This window comes from Frieseomelitta varia, unplaced genomic scaffold (genome assembly GCF_011392965.1).
Source record: "Frieseomelitta varia isolate USP_RPSP 00005682 unplaced genomic scaffold, Fvar_1.2 scaffold_816, whole genome shotgun sequence".
Classification (NCBI taxonomy): Eukaryota; Metazoa; Arthropoda; class Insecta; order Hymenoptera; family Apidae; genus Frieseomelitta; species Frieseomelitta varia.
The window spans coordinates 435,195-453,374 of NW_025110608.1; positions in this window are offsets into that span (position 1 = coordinate 435,195).

Here is an 18,180-nt window from a genome sequence, read left to right on the forward strand (position 1 = left end):
AATTTTGTTATAGCCTTGTGAAAGAAAGTTATGTAACAATCTATTCGTGGCCTCGTTTTAAACCGCGGTGCTTCTGTTTTGATCATTCTGAGTTCATTTTTTTCAAAAATGTTTTTATATAATGTAGCTAATGGGAGAGTAAGAATATTGTAAACCGCGAAAATTGTAAAAATTCAAACATCTCTGAAAATATTGAAAAATTTTTTTCACGACTTGTTTCATTATTAGTCTTAAAGATTGAAGTTTCTTCTTTTACAACGACACCTTAAATCTTGTTGTACGATGTTTCTTTTGCCATTTTATTGAACTTTGAACATTAGAATTAGACGACGAAATGTTGAAAATTTCTTGAATTTTTGTTGTTTAACCATAATATTCAATGAAATAACGAGAAAAGAATCGTACAGCAAGTTTTAAGAGTTGCTTATAGAGAAAAAATTTCAAAATCATGATGGATTTAGTTGCAAATAAAAATTTTCAGTGTTTTCAGATACGTTTGAATTTTTACCATTTTCGTAAAGGAAAAAACACTTTTCCATTTGCTACATGATGTAGAAACATTCTGGAAACAAAAAAAGAAATGAATTCAGAATAGTCAAAATAGAAGTTTCGTGCTGTAAAATAGAATCAGATATGTTGTTTATGGTTTAAATTATCGATCATTTTTCGTTTAAATTAATTGCACTGCAAAACCTTCACGACTTCACGAAAACAGTTTGCATCTGCCAGAATAGTGATTGTCTTGAGAAAGCCGAAACATTCTACAAAACGCAAGTAGTCGATAAAATATTATTTATGTTAAAATTCCACATGTGTGTTTAGTTTTGCTCGTCACTGTAATTGTGCATTGTCCAATAATTATAAAATGAAAAATGGTAAAAGATTTGACCATTCTGTTCGTAGAAGTAATTGTTAACGCGTTGTTCTCGTTTCGAAGAAAGACGAATCGAATTTTGTAATATTACCATGTCCTTGGAAAACAAAAAATCGTTAGAACGTTGAAAAATCACACGGCCATTTTTCACTTCTTCGGCCACGAAGATTATATTATCGTCGAATAAACGAGAAATCGAACCGAGAACCCCAGCTGCAATTACATCAACACGAGTTGCTCACTAACCACCTTCAACGTGTCGGATGCAATAATGAACAGGTGGCAAATCGGCGACTTTATAAATCGAGGGGTCGATAAATCTCTTTACGAAACCTGTCCGGCCAAACATAATCCGCGTAGCGAGTGAAAGGTCCCGCGCAGGACGAGTTTCTTATCCTTTGCCGGCGGTTACCAACGAATCGACGTGAGTCAACCCCCTCGAGCCTTGGATCCTCAGATCCACGATCGAAACCGAGTTGTTATTTCGATCGACGAGACTCGTCTACTACTGTCGAGTAGCCAGTCAAATCGTTGAGTTCCGATCGGTTTGATTTAAGCACCGTAAAACCAATTAACTTTATTCTCGTTCATTAAAACACTTGTTTTCAAGTAATTCGAGAATTAATTAAAAAATAACGTCTCAACGTATACATGTAAGAAAAGTTCTTATTAGTACGCATGATTTTTTTGATCAAGTTTCGTGACGAACGTCATTTTAAAATAGTATAAATTCTTTTTGTTCGTTGAACTGAAGGTTAGATTGAAGTAAGAAAATTGAATTTTCATCGTAGCCAAGGTGTGAATTGTGAATTTGTAATTTTTCCATCAGTTTCTCTTTCGTTAAGGTCATCATTTGCCAGTTGCAAAATTATGAAGTTTCGTGACAAACATCATTTTAAAATAGAATAAACTTTTTTGTTCTCGTTGTACTGAAAGTAAGATTAAAGTACAAGATTGAAGGATCGTAGCCAAATAGTAAATTTGGCGACATGAATTTTTTTGTAATTCTTCCACCAATTTCCCTTTCTTTCAGGCAATCCACCTGAAGTTAGAAACAAAATTAGAGAAATTCAAGTCATCATTTTCCTACTTTCAAATTCATTAAAAGAAGACGAAGTTTAAAGCTTCTCAATTTTTCCTTCACCTCGATGTAGAGAGTTGAAGATGGTATTTGAAATTGATTTACGGAAAGTAAATCTTGCGATATTAAACAAACAAATTCTTGTCATAGACACTTCCTTGTCGAAGGTTTCACTAGAACCTATCGACTATAACCAAAGTATAATATTTGTGGTAAAGAAATTAAAGTGCAAGATACAAGAAGAAATTAATAATACGATAAAGAACACAAACTTCTGTTAAATACATTTTATTAAAAAATCATTCGTATCTAAAAGTACGTTGCTAATAAAATTTCTATAGAAAATTATAAATTGGTCATTTTGACCAGTCTGGTAGTTCTAGTATTAAGTGACATGATCACGATATACCGAATAAATATTGCACGATTTGAAATTCACTTTCTTCTACATCCCACGTTTCCCAGAAATTGTCCTTCCGTATAATTTCGCTCGGACGAGCACGCATCGTCGGGAGAATTTCGTTCAATCGTGCGCGAGCTCGAACGCAAGATCGCACTCCATTTCGTTCAGGTCTTAGCAGTGACAAAATTATGAGATTGCAAGATAAAACCTCGAGCAGCTTGAACCGAACTGAAACGGCTTGGCACGAGACTAATCCCGAACGAGGCTTTGGCCTGTTGTTGCCAGCGCGTGGAATGCAACCGGCGTGAAAAGGCCTTGGCGGCGAATATAATTAACAGATGGAAAAAATTCGCGGCAACTTTCAATCGATCGGCGGTTAACGCGATCGACAGCAGATTCGAATCTCGCGTTGCGCATTTTTCTTTCCCCCTTTCCTCTTCCTTTCTTCCCTTTTCTTCTATTGAAGCGTAGCTGTGCCGAGTGTTGTGCGGCAACAGGCTCGCATAATTCAGACGCGCGAGCGCTTCGATTCGCTACGTAACACACACGCTGCCTCCGTGTCGCGCGTTCTTTTCATGTAAATCGGGCGTCGGTACACCTATGCGATCACGCCCCGCGATGGGAGAAAAAAAAAAAGACTCTGGTCGCTTGTCAAGTGAGAGGGAAACCGTGTGGCTCAACCGTGAGATATTGGCGGCTGGTATAAAATATAATGGCCGATCGGTTTGGCAATCGATTTATTGTCGAATAAGTTTTGAATACGTGCAGCTTTTGTAACAGACAGTTCGGATTCGGCTGGATTATGGATCAGTACTTTCTTTCATTTATCATTCTCCTATCGGAAGTCATCGTCTATCTGTAGTTTATAACGGAACATTTTTATTCTGGAGAAAAGTCGGTGAGAATTGTTCTTTGGTTCGATGTTTGCAGGAAAATGGAATTAAAGAATTATTGCTCTTGAATTGGTACTTTCTTTTATTTATTATTCACCTCCTATCGAGATCACAGTCTGCAAGTCTTTTACTATCTGGATTATGGATCAGTATTTTCTTTTATTTATCATTCTCCTATTGGAAGTCATCGTCTATCTGTAGTCTATAACGGAACATTTTTATTCTGGAGAAAAGTCGGTGAGAATTGTTCTTTGGTTCGATGTTTGCAGGAAAATGGAATTAAAGAATTATTGCTCTTGAATTGGTACTTTCTTTTATTTATTATTCACCTCCTATCGAGATCACAGTCTGCAAGTCTTTTACTATCTGGATTATGGATCAGTATTTTCTTTTATTTATCATTCTCCTATTGGAAGTCATCGTCTATCTGTAGTCTATAACGGAACATTTTTATTCTGGAGAAAAGTCGGTGAGAATTGTTCTTTGGTTCGATGTTTGCAGGAAAATGGAATCAAAGAATTATTGCTCTTGAATTGGTACTTTCTTTTATTTATTATTCACCTCCTATCGAGATTACAGTCTGCAAGTCTTTTACTATCTGTAATTATAACGGAAGATTTTTTTTTGAAGGAAAGTCGGTCGGTGAGAATTATTCTTTGGTTTGATGTTTGCAGAAAATGGAGTAGAAAGAATTATTTCTATTTCACTTTTTTCTATTGTATTTTATTAGAATTGCGACAGATTGTGTCTGAATTTATTGAATTTATTGTGTGTACATAGGAAACTTTGTAAGAATAATAGACTTCTAATATTTTCCTTTATAAAAATGCTAAATAAGTGCATGAGTATTATTTGATTAAAATATTTGGCAAATGATTGTTTAAATAATTCATCATCTCGATGATATTTTGAAATACGTTTATTATTTCAAGCAAACAAACTTTTTTCTCTAAATTATTTAATTCTTTGACCGTCAAATAAAATAATTTCTTATTTCATTTTTGTATTTCTGTATCCGTTTGTTCAGATAATTTTTTAAAAAATTCCTGGTACTATTGTTTTCTTTTGATTATTTGTTATTTTGTTTTAGTGAATTAATTCAAATAAAAAATGATTTATTTGAACCCAAGATAAGTTTGTTTTCTCTAAGCTATTTGTCAAATGAAAATAATAAATTAGTGGAAACGATACTTTAAATTGTTACTTTTTATCTTTACTTCGAATCAAATTTGAAATAAACCAACTTCGGTTCCACTTGAACCTTCCTAAAATAATAAAGAAAGAAATTGCTTATACGATCAAACCTAAAAAGACGAGGAGTAGGTATACCTACTATTTCTTTTTCACGTTACATTATTTCATATAATATATATTATATAATATCATATTATATATCATATAATATATAATATTATTAATATTTACTTAATTCTTAAAGAAAAAGCTCAAGTATTGGTTAATGAAAATTCATTAATTCACGATCGCTAGAAAGATCAAGATGGAATAAAATATAAATAAAATATTGGATTGAAGCGTCAAAAGGTTATTCCAAACAATTCCAATATTCTAATCCAATGAATTACAAGCCGCTAACGGCCGGCCTACGATAAATCGGAACGTAGAACTCTATTATTGTCGCCCTCGTCGCGTTAACATAGCCTTCCGTTCCTTCCTTTCATCTCTCGATACTGGTTCGCATTGCGATCCGCGTGCCAACGAACCGGTACCAGATAGCAATAATAAATGTCGGCAGGTCGGGCGAGCAATTGACCGATAAAAATTTATCATCGCGATCGAGATCGTCAAATTATTCGCAAACCGAAGCGTACCAGGAAATTAAGAAAATTTTGCGAAAAACAATATACGTAGAATGACGTTAAACATGAATTAAGAAAAAATAAGATTGACTTTTATTTGACTATATCGTTTTATTTTCCTTTGGCAAACATTCTTTTCATTAACTCGAAACTATGATTATTGACACTTGTTACTTTATTGCTTATTTTCTTCATACTTACAATGGTTATGAATTATACATTTAATAAATGTCTAGTGAGTTCAGAGATTGCATTTGTGTCTGATTATGGCGGAAATTTGTCTAGAGGAAAGTGAAAATGAAATGATACAGGTTAATTAATTAATTTTTAATGACCTGTCGTTGATCGAATGAAAATGTTTATCTCAAATTCGAAGGTTGTTGGCTCGCTATCTGCTAATTACACTCTCTATAACGTAACATTTTTCTCCATTAATTCATCATCAATCTTGTAAAAAATATTCTTATACTTGTTGGCTTGTTAACTTAGGCATTTGAAATATTTTATTTTCATGAAATTGTAAAAAAATATTATAAACATCAATTAGATGTTTTACTGACTGATCGATCTTCGTTTTTTATTTTATCAAGTATCGTTATAAATTTCAAACTAGGAAACTTAGAATAAAGTTTTTAGAGTTACAGAAATATTTATCATCTTTTTTATGAATTAAAAGTGTTGCTTTATTACATGAGAATATAGATTTACGTGGCGATTTAAATATTCGGAAATATTTAGTAATAGAAATTCTTAAATAAATTGTATTTTTACGCATTAAAGGAAATAATAAATAAAGCTGTATTGGCAATTGCGTTTTATGTTTATGCGCTGATAAAATATTAACACATTCTTTTAACTTTACCATATATATATATATAAATTTTTAATACATCACTCTTCAATAATTTAGTTTAATTGAAATAAATGTCGAACGCACAAAAATATTACCCTGTGTACAATCTAATTACGAAATAGTTTCAAGATTTTTAAAAAAATTTTATTAAATTCATACTCACGTGTGTACATAAATTTTTAGTACATCATTCTTCAATAATTCAATCAGAATTATCTTCAATAATTCAGACATCGAATCCACAAAAATCCCTAGTACACAATCTAATTGAAATTACAAGATAATTTCAAAAATTATCAAAATTGTACTAAACCATGTGTCAAGCTCTCACAATGATTCAGAGAATTAACCGATCGTCTTTATTCCCGACGAAAGTGTTGCGAAACTGCAGTTCCTTCTTCCTGCATAAAATTCCATCGGCATTTTCAATATCGTTGTCACGCGTCTGATCTATTCACACCGTATCTACTTTGGCGTAGTACAGCGGTGAAAGAACCAGAAGATTCTTCTCCCATTTAGGCGTTAATACACCCATCCAGGGAGAGATGGACATTATTCGTAGCACGAAACGAGAGAATCGAGGGAAATACTCGAGCATTCATCTTGCAAGAAGGCTCGCTCCGGTGTGAGGAACGTGTAGTACCGCCGCGTGGCACGAGTTTCGAATAGAAACGGCCGGTGAATACAACGGGGCAACCGCACCTAGAATGCCACGAATCCCGTTGTTCCTCATCGAAAACTGATGTGCAGAGATTGAATCGACTAATGGAATTCAATGAAGACCGCCGCGGCGATTTTTTTTGCATTTTGGCCGTTCGATCGCCTGTTTCTTCCAATCGAATCCCGTTCTGTGCAGTCGTTTTTTACTGAAGATATTTTACTTTGGCTCTAGAGTTTATTTCATATTTTATTTTTCTCGTTCGCGATGTATATTATTATTCTTTATAATACATATTGCTGATAGTACTGAATGTTAATTATCGATAATTTGAAATTATTTCTAAATTTATCTTCTATATTTTTAAATACCATTTAGAATACTCGTTTCCGAATACGCCGCCGACGAAGATATTTCATTTTGGCTCAAGAGTTTATCTCACGTTTTATATTATTCAATTCTTGCTATAATATACATTGCTGATAGTTCTGAATGTTAATTATCGTTAATAATTTGAAATTCGTATTTTCTATATTTCTAAATTATCATTGACAGTGGTAAAATTCGTGGTTTCACCGAGGACGTTGTTTCTGAATTATAATGTCGTTTTTTGATACTGTACAAAATTTTATTATATTTCAATTGTTTTTTAAAAAAATTATTGTCACTGGATGGCGATCTTTATTAAATCTGAAAAAGAAACAATACTTATTGGCTCTATTATTTAGGAGTATTAAAAATGTTAGAAAAAAATCTTTGATTTAATTCTAGAAAGTAATTGAAACGACGTTAATAAATTTTAATTTTCGAATTGTTACGTCTTACGCTGCTCATTGATATAAGCTGAATTATTTTCAAACATCAAAGAAATGAATTCCTTTATTTCGTGTCAATTAAAATTATTGCACTGATCTTAATATTTTGATATTTAACAACGGAATTGTACAAATATATTCCAATAAATACAAGGCGATGAAAGATGTGCATATAGCGTCAAAAATATACAAAATATTTGAATCGCCTAATATAATTATTTAAATTTCAGAATCTTTATTCCTTTCCATTTTCTTAACCTCAAAATTCTCTCTCTCTGTCTCTCCGTCGAAACGTCGCGAGCCGATAGACCAACCTCGACAAAAATCCTCAAGCGGGAATTCCCGGATCTGTCGACTCGATCCAGAGCGTATCTCCGTTTATGCGATAGAAATTGCAACAAGCGTCGGACGACCGGTCAGGCGCAGACCAGACCCAGACTATCCTACGAGCGGAATAAGAATACTTTCTCCTCGAGGCTGTGCCTTTCGCGCGGTTCGAGGGATTCGTAGTGGCCCCGTACACAGGACACACACGTTCAGTTTGGATCCAGGGGATCCAGGCCAGCTCGAGGCTCGAAAATAGTTTTGTAATTGAATTTCAATTGAATTCAACCACATTTCTCTCTCTCTCTCTCTCGCATTCTGCGTTGCGAAAGTGTGCTACGACGATCCGATCGGCAGAACCGTTCGTCGTTCACCCGGCAGAAGTAAGAGTGAGTAACGGTGGTTCTCTTCCCTGGCTCATTGCCGGCATGCTCGACACTGCGATTACACGTCTGCTACCATTGTGCCTCGCCACAGCAAGGCGAGAGCAAGGCGATCGTTTCTTTACCGGTCGATCGAGCCAATGCGAAGACGCGGGGAGGTGATTTCCTTCGAGAGGAAGAACATCTATGAAGTTGGCGATCACCTCTGCAGACGATGTGGTGATTTGTGATCGCAAACGGGACAGGATAAAATACATTTAAGTTCATTCGAGGGGAAGAGTGTAAATTCGGCATGGGAGAAGGTTAGGTTGCGTTTTTTGCTATAATGGAATGAAATTTATTTACGATAGACTTGGAAATTATAGATGTTCGTATTATTTAATTTATACTTTGTATTTAATTGCATTTAATTATAATTGTATTGTACTTAATTATATTTAATTACAATTGTATTGTACTTAATTATATTTAATTACAATTGTATTGTACTTAATTATATTTAATTGTAATTGTATTGCACTTAATTATATTTAACTATAATTGTATTGCACTTAATTATATTTAACTATAATTGTATTGCACTTAATTATATTTAATTATAATTGTATTGCACTTAATTATATTTAATTATAATTGTATTGCACTTAATTATATTTAACTATAATTGTATTGCACTTAATTATATTTAACTATAATTGTACTGCACTTAATTGTATTTAATTGTAATTGTATTGTACTTAATTATATTTTATTGTAATTGTATTGTACTTAACTATAATTGTATTGTACTTAATTATATTTAAGTATAGTTGTATTGTACTTAATTATATTTAATTATAATTGTATTGTATTTAATTATATTTGCATATATATTATTAATTATAATTGTATTGTATTTAATTATATAATTTTGGGACATTTCTTTGAATTTTCTCACAACGATCCTCTACTATCGTAGACGCGCGCTAGAGCAGTTTATTTCAGATTTCAATTTATTTCACTTTAAATAATGATCATTTTATTTCAGTACGATTTTATGGGTCGGATTAACACATACGGAAGTTCAGTCAAGTATCAGTGATTTAATTGGAAGTTTCGTATTAACATTTTAATACTTCTGACTGTCCGATAATTTTAATGTTGTGCATGTTTTCGACCGTAAAATCTGACCTCGATTATTTGGTTACCGCATGGAGTTTTATTGTATCTTTCGGAGAGGTTTTATGGTAGACTTTATGTTTTTTCGTCTGATGTTCTTTCTTTTCTTTTTTCTTTCCTTCTGTCATGCAAAAACCTATGTTTTTTGCTAAAAATTTTATAGGCATGTTATTCGGAGAATTCAATTGTTAATTGGCCTAATCATAGTATATTTTTGTTGAAATTTTATGGGCACTTTGGTTGTTTCTTTACAATCGAAAATTGAACTGTTAATGAGCCGAATAGTCGATTCCATAAATTATACATATCTGCTTGTTTCGCGATAATAAAAATTTTATACGACACACAAAGTAGACTGTCCTAATTTCTTTATTTAAAATTTCTGATATATGTGATATCTCTCGAGATAAAAGAATATATATTATATTCAAGGAGAGATATAATGGATATTATAATGAATCCGGATGTTTGATCCATGAATCACGAGAATGTTTATCAATATTAAAAACTATATATCAATTATCGTATAAATCTTCAAAAATCTTCCTACAGTTCTCCATTCCGAATTGTGTCAATTAAGTTGAAATCCTTTCTCAAAACTAAGAAACATTATAAAACACCTAAGAAAAAAGAAAAAAAAAAAAGCAACTGTTTATAATTTACAAAATCAACGAAGAAATTCTACGATTTTATCAATTTATTCCACTTAAACCGCTAGTATCTCAAAATGAAGGGATCTTATTCTACAGTCTCTCGTTGTCAATTTAATCAGTTTAATCGTTCGCCATCGATCACATCCAAGAAATAAAATAAGAAATAAAAACTAAAAAAAAAGGGATATCGCATAGATTACCGTCTCGAGCTGGCTGATACCTACAAGCACCACGGTATCCACCTCTGAAGAAGTTAGCAATCGTTCAGGATACTTTCGAAAGACGCCATGCGTGCACGTGATACGTATACATACGTTGCAGCTCGGCTTTGAACGATCGCAGACAGATGGATAGGGGATAGCATAGGATAGGATAGACAGGATACAGTATATATTCTGTTCTGGAATCTGCTCTCGACGCTGTTGTGGGTGAGAGTCAGAAAACTAGGACTCGCGTACTCGGTAAGAATGCGAATCTAACGGGTGAGCCGCGGTTTACTGCTCGAGCACGTTCACTTTGTATTCATGCGTGAATGCCGACCGGTGTTTATGGACACGAGGCAACCGCTTTTTTTTTTTTTTTTAATGCGATCGATACGCTCTCGTCTCTCATTCGTGTGTTTATTCCTTTTTTTCTCGTCATTTTCATAAGATCACACTGTAACACGTAAAAATATTGTACTGTATTACAATATAAATTGGTCTTTTCGAACGTTGTAATAAATATAAAGACAGGATAAATTCACGATGTGACGTAATATGTGTTGCCGGTGCAACGTGACAAGAAAAGAAAACGATATTTGGAGTTATATAAGAATTGTTACATCGATTTTTTTCCTTTCTTTACTTTCTTTAAATTGATCAAATTTTCATTCGTGCGTTGAATGTGTTAACTTCTTGAAGCTTTATGAAATTTTTCCAGATTCCTTCACTACACGTAATAATTATAATATACAAAATATAATATATTTTATAAAATATATTATACAAAATATAAATACATAATATATACTATACTATACTATACTATAATATATACTAACATAATATACATAATATACTATACTATACTATATACTATACTAACATACTGTACTATAATATATACTATACTAACATAAATACATAATATATACTATACTATACTATACTATACTATACTATACTATACTATACTATACTATACTATACTATACTATGCTATGCTATGCTATGCTATGCTATGCTATGCTATGCTATGCTATGCTATGCTATGCTATGCTATGCTATGCTATGCTATGTTATGCTATGCTATACTATACTATACTATACTATACTAACATAATATACATAATATATACTATACTAACATATACTAACATAATATACATAATATATACTATACTAACATATACTGTACTATAATATATACTATACTAACATATACTAACATATACTGTACTATAATATATACTATACTAACATAAATACATAATATATACTATACTAACATATACTAACATATACTGTACTATAATATATACTATACTAACATAAGTACATAATATATACTATACTATACTATACTATACTATACTATACTATACTATACTATACTATACTATACTATACTATACTATAGTATAATATATACTATGTTTTAAATATTATCTATAATAATATCATTGTATCGATATATACAATACATGTGAAATATATACAATTTATTATACACGCAGTATCGCACACATATAAATATATATAGTGCATTGAAATTAGTGTCAGTGGTGAACACTTTTTTGATGTTATTGAATTCACATTAATTTTACACAAAATTCTACAACTATATCATAGTTTATAATAAAAATTCTTTCCGCATGCTTGAAACTAAAACGAGCCGGATGTAAAACTTCCAGATGCATAAACTATTGGAAAAGATCATGCTACTCTGTATATAGTTTCTTATCTCAAGCCACCACCGGCCTTTCCACCCCATTATATCGTTCCCAGCGATTTTTCCGTTTCGTTCAACCGTTGGCGACTCGGCTCGCATATATTTTCAAGCGTTCGATTTTTCACAATATCAGCGCGCACATTAGTTCCGTTAGAAAGTGAATGTCAAAGGTTCGCGTTACGTTTCACGGCAAATGGCGAGATAAGAAACACCGGCCACGACTCGTTGCACTTCTTTTTATCCTTCTGTTTCTTCCCCTGTTCACCGTTCGCCATTAGACCGGTTGCCTTTATCGAAAAATAATCGGTGTACTCGCCAGAGGCGAGCTACAATTATACCTGTCTCATTCGCAATTGCTCTGATAAGCAATTTTTTTCTTTTAGCAGCGCGAACCCAAGGACAGAGTCTTTTCGACAAATACTTCTTTTTTTAATCGCGACTGTTGTTTTCATTTCGACAGGTCTTTAACAGGTCGCACAATCAACGACTGCGTGTACCAGGTTGTTTGTAATGATAAGAATCAAGAATTACTGTACATTTGATGTCCGTTAAATTCTCCTGTTTTCAATTATTGATTTTCATTGGGAATTAGTGTTCAAAATAATTGTGACAGAATAATTATTCAGATAATTCTTGGAACAAGTGAATTTCTCATACTTGAGAGATAATTCATGATGTCAATTATATTTTCAAATCGAAATTCAGTGTTTTAACAAAACTGTTACAACTTCTTTCATTGTTCTTTCCTTTTCTTCTGCAAATGATCATCCTCAAGTGTTTCATAAGCAAGATTCTACATAACATTTATGTATACATTCCTTATGTACATTCATCAGTATTTACGTGTGTGGTCCAATCAACGATCATTGATACGTAACAATGTCGTACGTGAACACGTCAGTATATGTCGTAAATGGAAGCTTTCGACAACGTGTCGTTAATTGTGAAGATAAATTTTCGACTTCTTTCACGAGATACCATCTGTTTGACAGATACCGTAGTCATTATAGCGACTTTATTCATCAGAATTTGCTTATCGAAGTTCCCTCTTTGTAAATTGCATTTTTTATATTCTTACTGACACAATTGAGTGGCTTTAACTGCTCTTGTCAGCTTACCTAAAAGATAAAAAGGATACAAAAGAGCAGATACCGTAGTCATTATAGTGACTTTATTCATCAAAATCTGCTTATCGAAGTTCCTTCCTTTTATATCACATTTTTTTATACTCATTGACACAATTCTAGTAACTGCTCTTAACCTAACCTAAAAAACCTAACTAACCTAAAAAAAAAAAAAAAAGAATTGCAAAGAAATGGAAAGAAACCAAACAAGATTCACTTTTATTACGAAACGTCCAATTATGTTAAAACTCTGTTCTATACAAAATTTATATTCTGCTGTGCATTTGCATTTTATATACTGATACAATTGAGTAACTATAGCTGCTCTAACCTAATCTAAAAAATCGAAACAACGCAAAAAGGAAGAAACCAAACAAGCTTCATTTTTATTACGAAGCGTCCAATTATTTTAAAATTCTGTTTTATACAAAAATTCATATTCTGCCGATTTAGAAAAATAGTTTTTCCCATTTTTGGAAACATCTCATGCATTTTATATACTGATACAATTGAGTAACTATAGCTGCTTTAACCTAATCTAAAAAAATCGAAACAACGCGAAAAGGAAGAAACCAAACAAGATTCATTTTTATTACGAAAAGTCCAACTATTTTAAAACTCTGTTTTATACAAAAATTTATATTCTGCCGATCTAGAAAAATAGTTTTTCCCATTTTTGGAAACATCTCATGCATTTTATATACTGATACAATTGAGTAACTATAGCTGCTCTAACCTAATCTAAAAAATCGAAACAACGCGAAAGGGAAGAAACCAAACAAAATTCATTTTTATTACAAAACGGCCAATTATTTTAAAACTCTGTTTTATACAAAAATTCATATTCTGCTGATCTAGAAAAATAGTTTTTCCCATTTTTGGAAACATCTCATGCATTTTGTGTACTGATACAATTGAGTAACTATAGCTGCTTTAACCTAATCTAAAAAATCGAAACAACGCGAAAGGGAAGAAACCAAACAAGATTCATTTTTATTACGAAACGTCCAACTATTTTAAAATTCTGTTTTATACAAAAATTTATATTCTGCCGCTTTAAGAAAATAGTTTTCCCCATTTTTGTTCGGTTTTTGTATCGTTCGCCTCGTTCGAGAACCTCGAGAACTCTATCCCGAAAGTATCCAGCACGAGAATCTTTGTTTTTCTGGCAAAAACTCGAAGGAACCCGTCCGTGTAAGGTTCGTGGAGGGAGTAACGGTAAATGCATAAAGATCATTGGACGAAATGCGTGGTTTTCGTCGTTTGGATTCTTTTCATCCGGCGCCGCGAAAGTGTACCGTTACCTGTTCGTGAGAAAAGTGTGCCAGAATGCCATTTTTTTTTTTAAATTTTGTTTGTCAGCGAGTCGAAAGGTTTTGATCGAGATGCATCACGATACGACGCTTGAAATTTGACATGCGAGCACAAGCTCAACGACATCTTATTTTACGATTTCGTGAGTGACGAATACAACTGCCTGTGAAAATGAAGACGTCGAGAACGATTGCTGAATATTCTGATAGATCGAACACTTGGATCATTACCATTCAGTTAATTGAACGTTAATTATCAACACTGTCACGAATTATATTCTTCAACGTCTGAAGATTTTAATTTTGAATGTTGCGGACAATCTTTTTTTTTTATTCATTACGTTCTTCGCGTTGCCTTCGAATCGTTGATTTTATCGCGCGTTGATCCGTCAATAACACGAGTCACTCGGAGAAGTCTCGACCATCAATTTTACTTTCTCACAGTATTTTTATTTCATTAAATGTCACGTAACTTCGCCTCAGCTTCATCCCTGACAATGTTCTTGTTTTATTTCAAAAAAACTTGGGCGAAGTAACATTGACACGAGTCTCACTAAAAATTATTAATATACGGACAATCTGCCAGCGCGAGCGATAAAAATTATCAACAATGATCGATTCGATCCTTTAATTGCACGGTAAAGTATTTCTTATCAGAGCTTTCATTGTTCGAATATTATATTATTAGAATATCTGCTGGGAATTGAAAAATCATCTATCATTTTTGTTCCGTTAATATCACGTTAGGATATTACGATGTTAGAAAAATAAAGATTCGAACAAGGCTCTTACTGCAACAATATTTTACATCAAATCAAGTCAAAATTTGATTGACAACGCGTTCACGAAAGCTACAAACGTCGAAGTTCAAAATGAAATAAAAATCTTGCCATTTAGAACAACAGAATGATAAGAATTATCATTAGACACAGTCTGACAAGTAGATTGGACCAACAAGATTGTGCTTGATCAGACACTGTCTAAAATCCCGCTGCAATAGACGAAGACTTTCGACAGATGGAACTCCATTGTAGGAACACGGCGCTACAAGAAAGAAAAACTACAAGAAAGTAAAGTATAAAAGGAAGAAAGATAAAAATGCCAACATCGCTAGATCGAAACACCCGTTATATTAGCAGCACGCATGCCGTTGCACTCCGCGGCGGCAAGGACGCAATCTGGAACAGCCGCAAACGGACTTCACCGCTTGAGAGATTGCTGATTGTGACTGGTTGTTGGCCAGATCTCACACGTCCGGATTCTACGGTGAATAAATGCATAAACGACATCGCGAGGAAGTCCACTCTCTGTTCGTTTGTCCTCTTCTTTCATCCCGGTGTCTCTCTGCATTCCACTCATCGTTTCTTTCTCATTTTCTCTCTCTCTCTTTCTCTGTTTTTTTTTCTCGAGCCAGTTTGATATCCGGTGTCCTTTTACGCGAGCATCTCGCAATTACGGGATGAAAAATATCGGCCGTTTATACGGGAATGAAGAACCGATCTTCGTGGTGAATTAACGGTTCCTGGCGAGTGCACGGAATTGGCGTAATCATGCAAATGAGCGAAATTGGTGTAAATTATTCGATCACGAGCGCGTACATTCATGCGGCACACGCAGTGGCTACGAAACGAATCTTTGCGTTATTTATTATAAATGGATTTTGGAACCTGAGCAGAAAATTGATTCAGTTGCTAAATGATCCATCTGGGATCAGAAAATAGGGTTATATGTTGTAATATGTGTTACACTTTGGATATTTTATACATATTTTCGTGTCTACCCTATGTATTTTTGCATTCCAAAATTTCCTGTCGAAATTGTATAAAAATGTATTATATAAAAATTTTCAGTCTATTTGTAGTATTTATTATAGTATATATAGTATAATACTAGTATTAATTAGTATAGTATTAATAGTACTAGTATTAATTAGTATAGTATTAATAGTAATAGTATTAATTAATATAGTATTAATAGTATATAATAGTATATAATTATATAGTATAATAGTATATAATAGTATATAATTATATAGTATTAATAGTATATTAATTATATAGTATTAATAATATTAATTATATAGTATAGTATTTATATGCTAATCAGTTGGATCTAAATTTGGAAGCAATTTAGTGCTCTTATATGAATATAAAAGTTTCATATTGAGAGTGAAATGCAAACTCATAATAAAAAAAATGGTTCATTCTAAAATAAAGGTATTGTATATGCGAATAATTTTCGTAGCCACTGTGAACACAACGATATCATCGCGTAGATTTTAATTATAGTATTAGTTGATCGATCCAATTATCAATTTTAACTCTGTCGATTTTAACCCGATTAGAGGGAAAGTGAATTTTCGTGCAAAAAGACTTAAAAATAATTAATTATTCGTGAGCTTTTTTTTAGAGAATTATCGGGGAGATTTTTCAGTTGGAGAAAGTGTTTCTTCACTCGAATTTTCCTTATCATTATTCTATTCTGTGTAGAAGAAATTCAGAAAGAAATTTTTACACAATGAATCCACTCGTTTTTTCATTTTGAGATTTTTTTCGATTGTATAGCTACATGTGAAACGTATTCTCTCCGTCAAACAATTTACACTTCATTGAAGACGTTGACTTTGTTAAATTTTTTGACAAACACTCATTCTGGATAGAGTCATATTACTATCGCAGGCTCTGCCACGTGTTTCCCACGACCTTATTTTCCCGAATGATCGTAACGAGCGTAGAATTGCGAGACTCGTTACGATTTATAAGCTTCTCCAACGTGCAGTTAGTATGAATCATGTGTCGATGGTTCAAAGACGCCTCTGGCATCTTGAGTAATTCAAGCTCTGTGTTCCATCGCCATCATTCATAAAGCAGGATGAACTGAATGGCATTTAAAAAAAATTCGAGAGCTCGTTTCTCCGTAGAAATCTTCATTAAGACTTCCTGAGAAGTCTCATTAAGCAACTCTGAATTTGTAAACACGAAAGTTACAAGTGTAGGTAGACGTGAAAATCTGTTATGAGAATTTTTGTTGAAAATGTGATGTTTCTATTGCTATCTACATCTACTGCCACGTAAGCTCTCATTAAAAATATTTTTTTCACAAAGAGATATCCGTGGAACTTTTATAAAATTTCAATAATGTTTCTGTTGAATGTATTTGAGTAATTTATTCAGTCAAAATCAGTTGCAATTGATTGTCAAAATAATTTTATTCTTTAAAGTAGGTAAACCAAGAACCACGAAGGAAGAAATTTTTAATGTGACAGTTTACTTAATTTGCACAAGCGAAGTTACAAGAATACTAATTTATAAATTCGATTCGATAGCTTATTGATACAGATCGATTTATTATGCCAAGTGTTACATGAAATTTAGATTATGAAATCTTCTTGTGTTTCATTGATTTAATGTGCCATGTTCTATTGAGCTTGTTTTTGTCTCTGTCATTTTTTTTTATAATCGTATCATTGTTGCATAGATAAATTTATTGGATAATTCCTTTCTAATTTACCATGATTCATTAAAGGTTCTTCGTTCACCTCGACTCCAATTTTTTTCACTGACCTAATCGATTTTCGACTTTGTTAAATCTGTTACTGGAGATTACTCTTTCATGTATTATCGTCTACTTAAAATATAATTGAATGGAAGAAAAATAAATCGCGCAGTAAATATTAAACGAATTAAAAATTTATAAATTCTTATTTCATGTCATCGAAATGTGTGAATTCATTTAATATTAATATTGATTTGAGAAGCTGTAATTAAGAGTGGTTCAATGTTAGTAATAAATTTCCCTCAACAAATTTAAAGTCTACAATATTTCAACGCTCTTTCATATTATCAAAAACATACAAATTCATTTGATATTCGATCCAATAACTATAGAAATTAATTTAA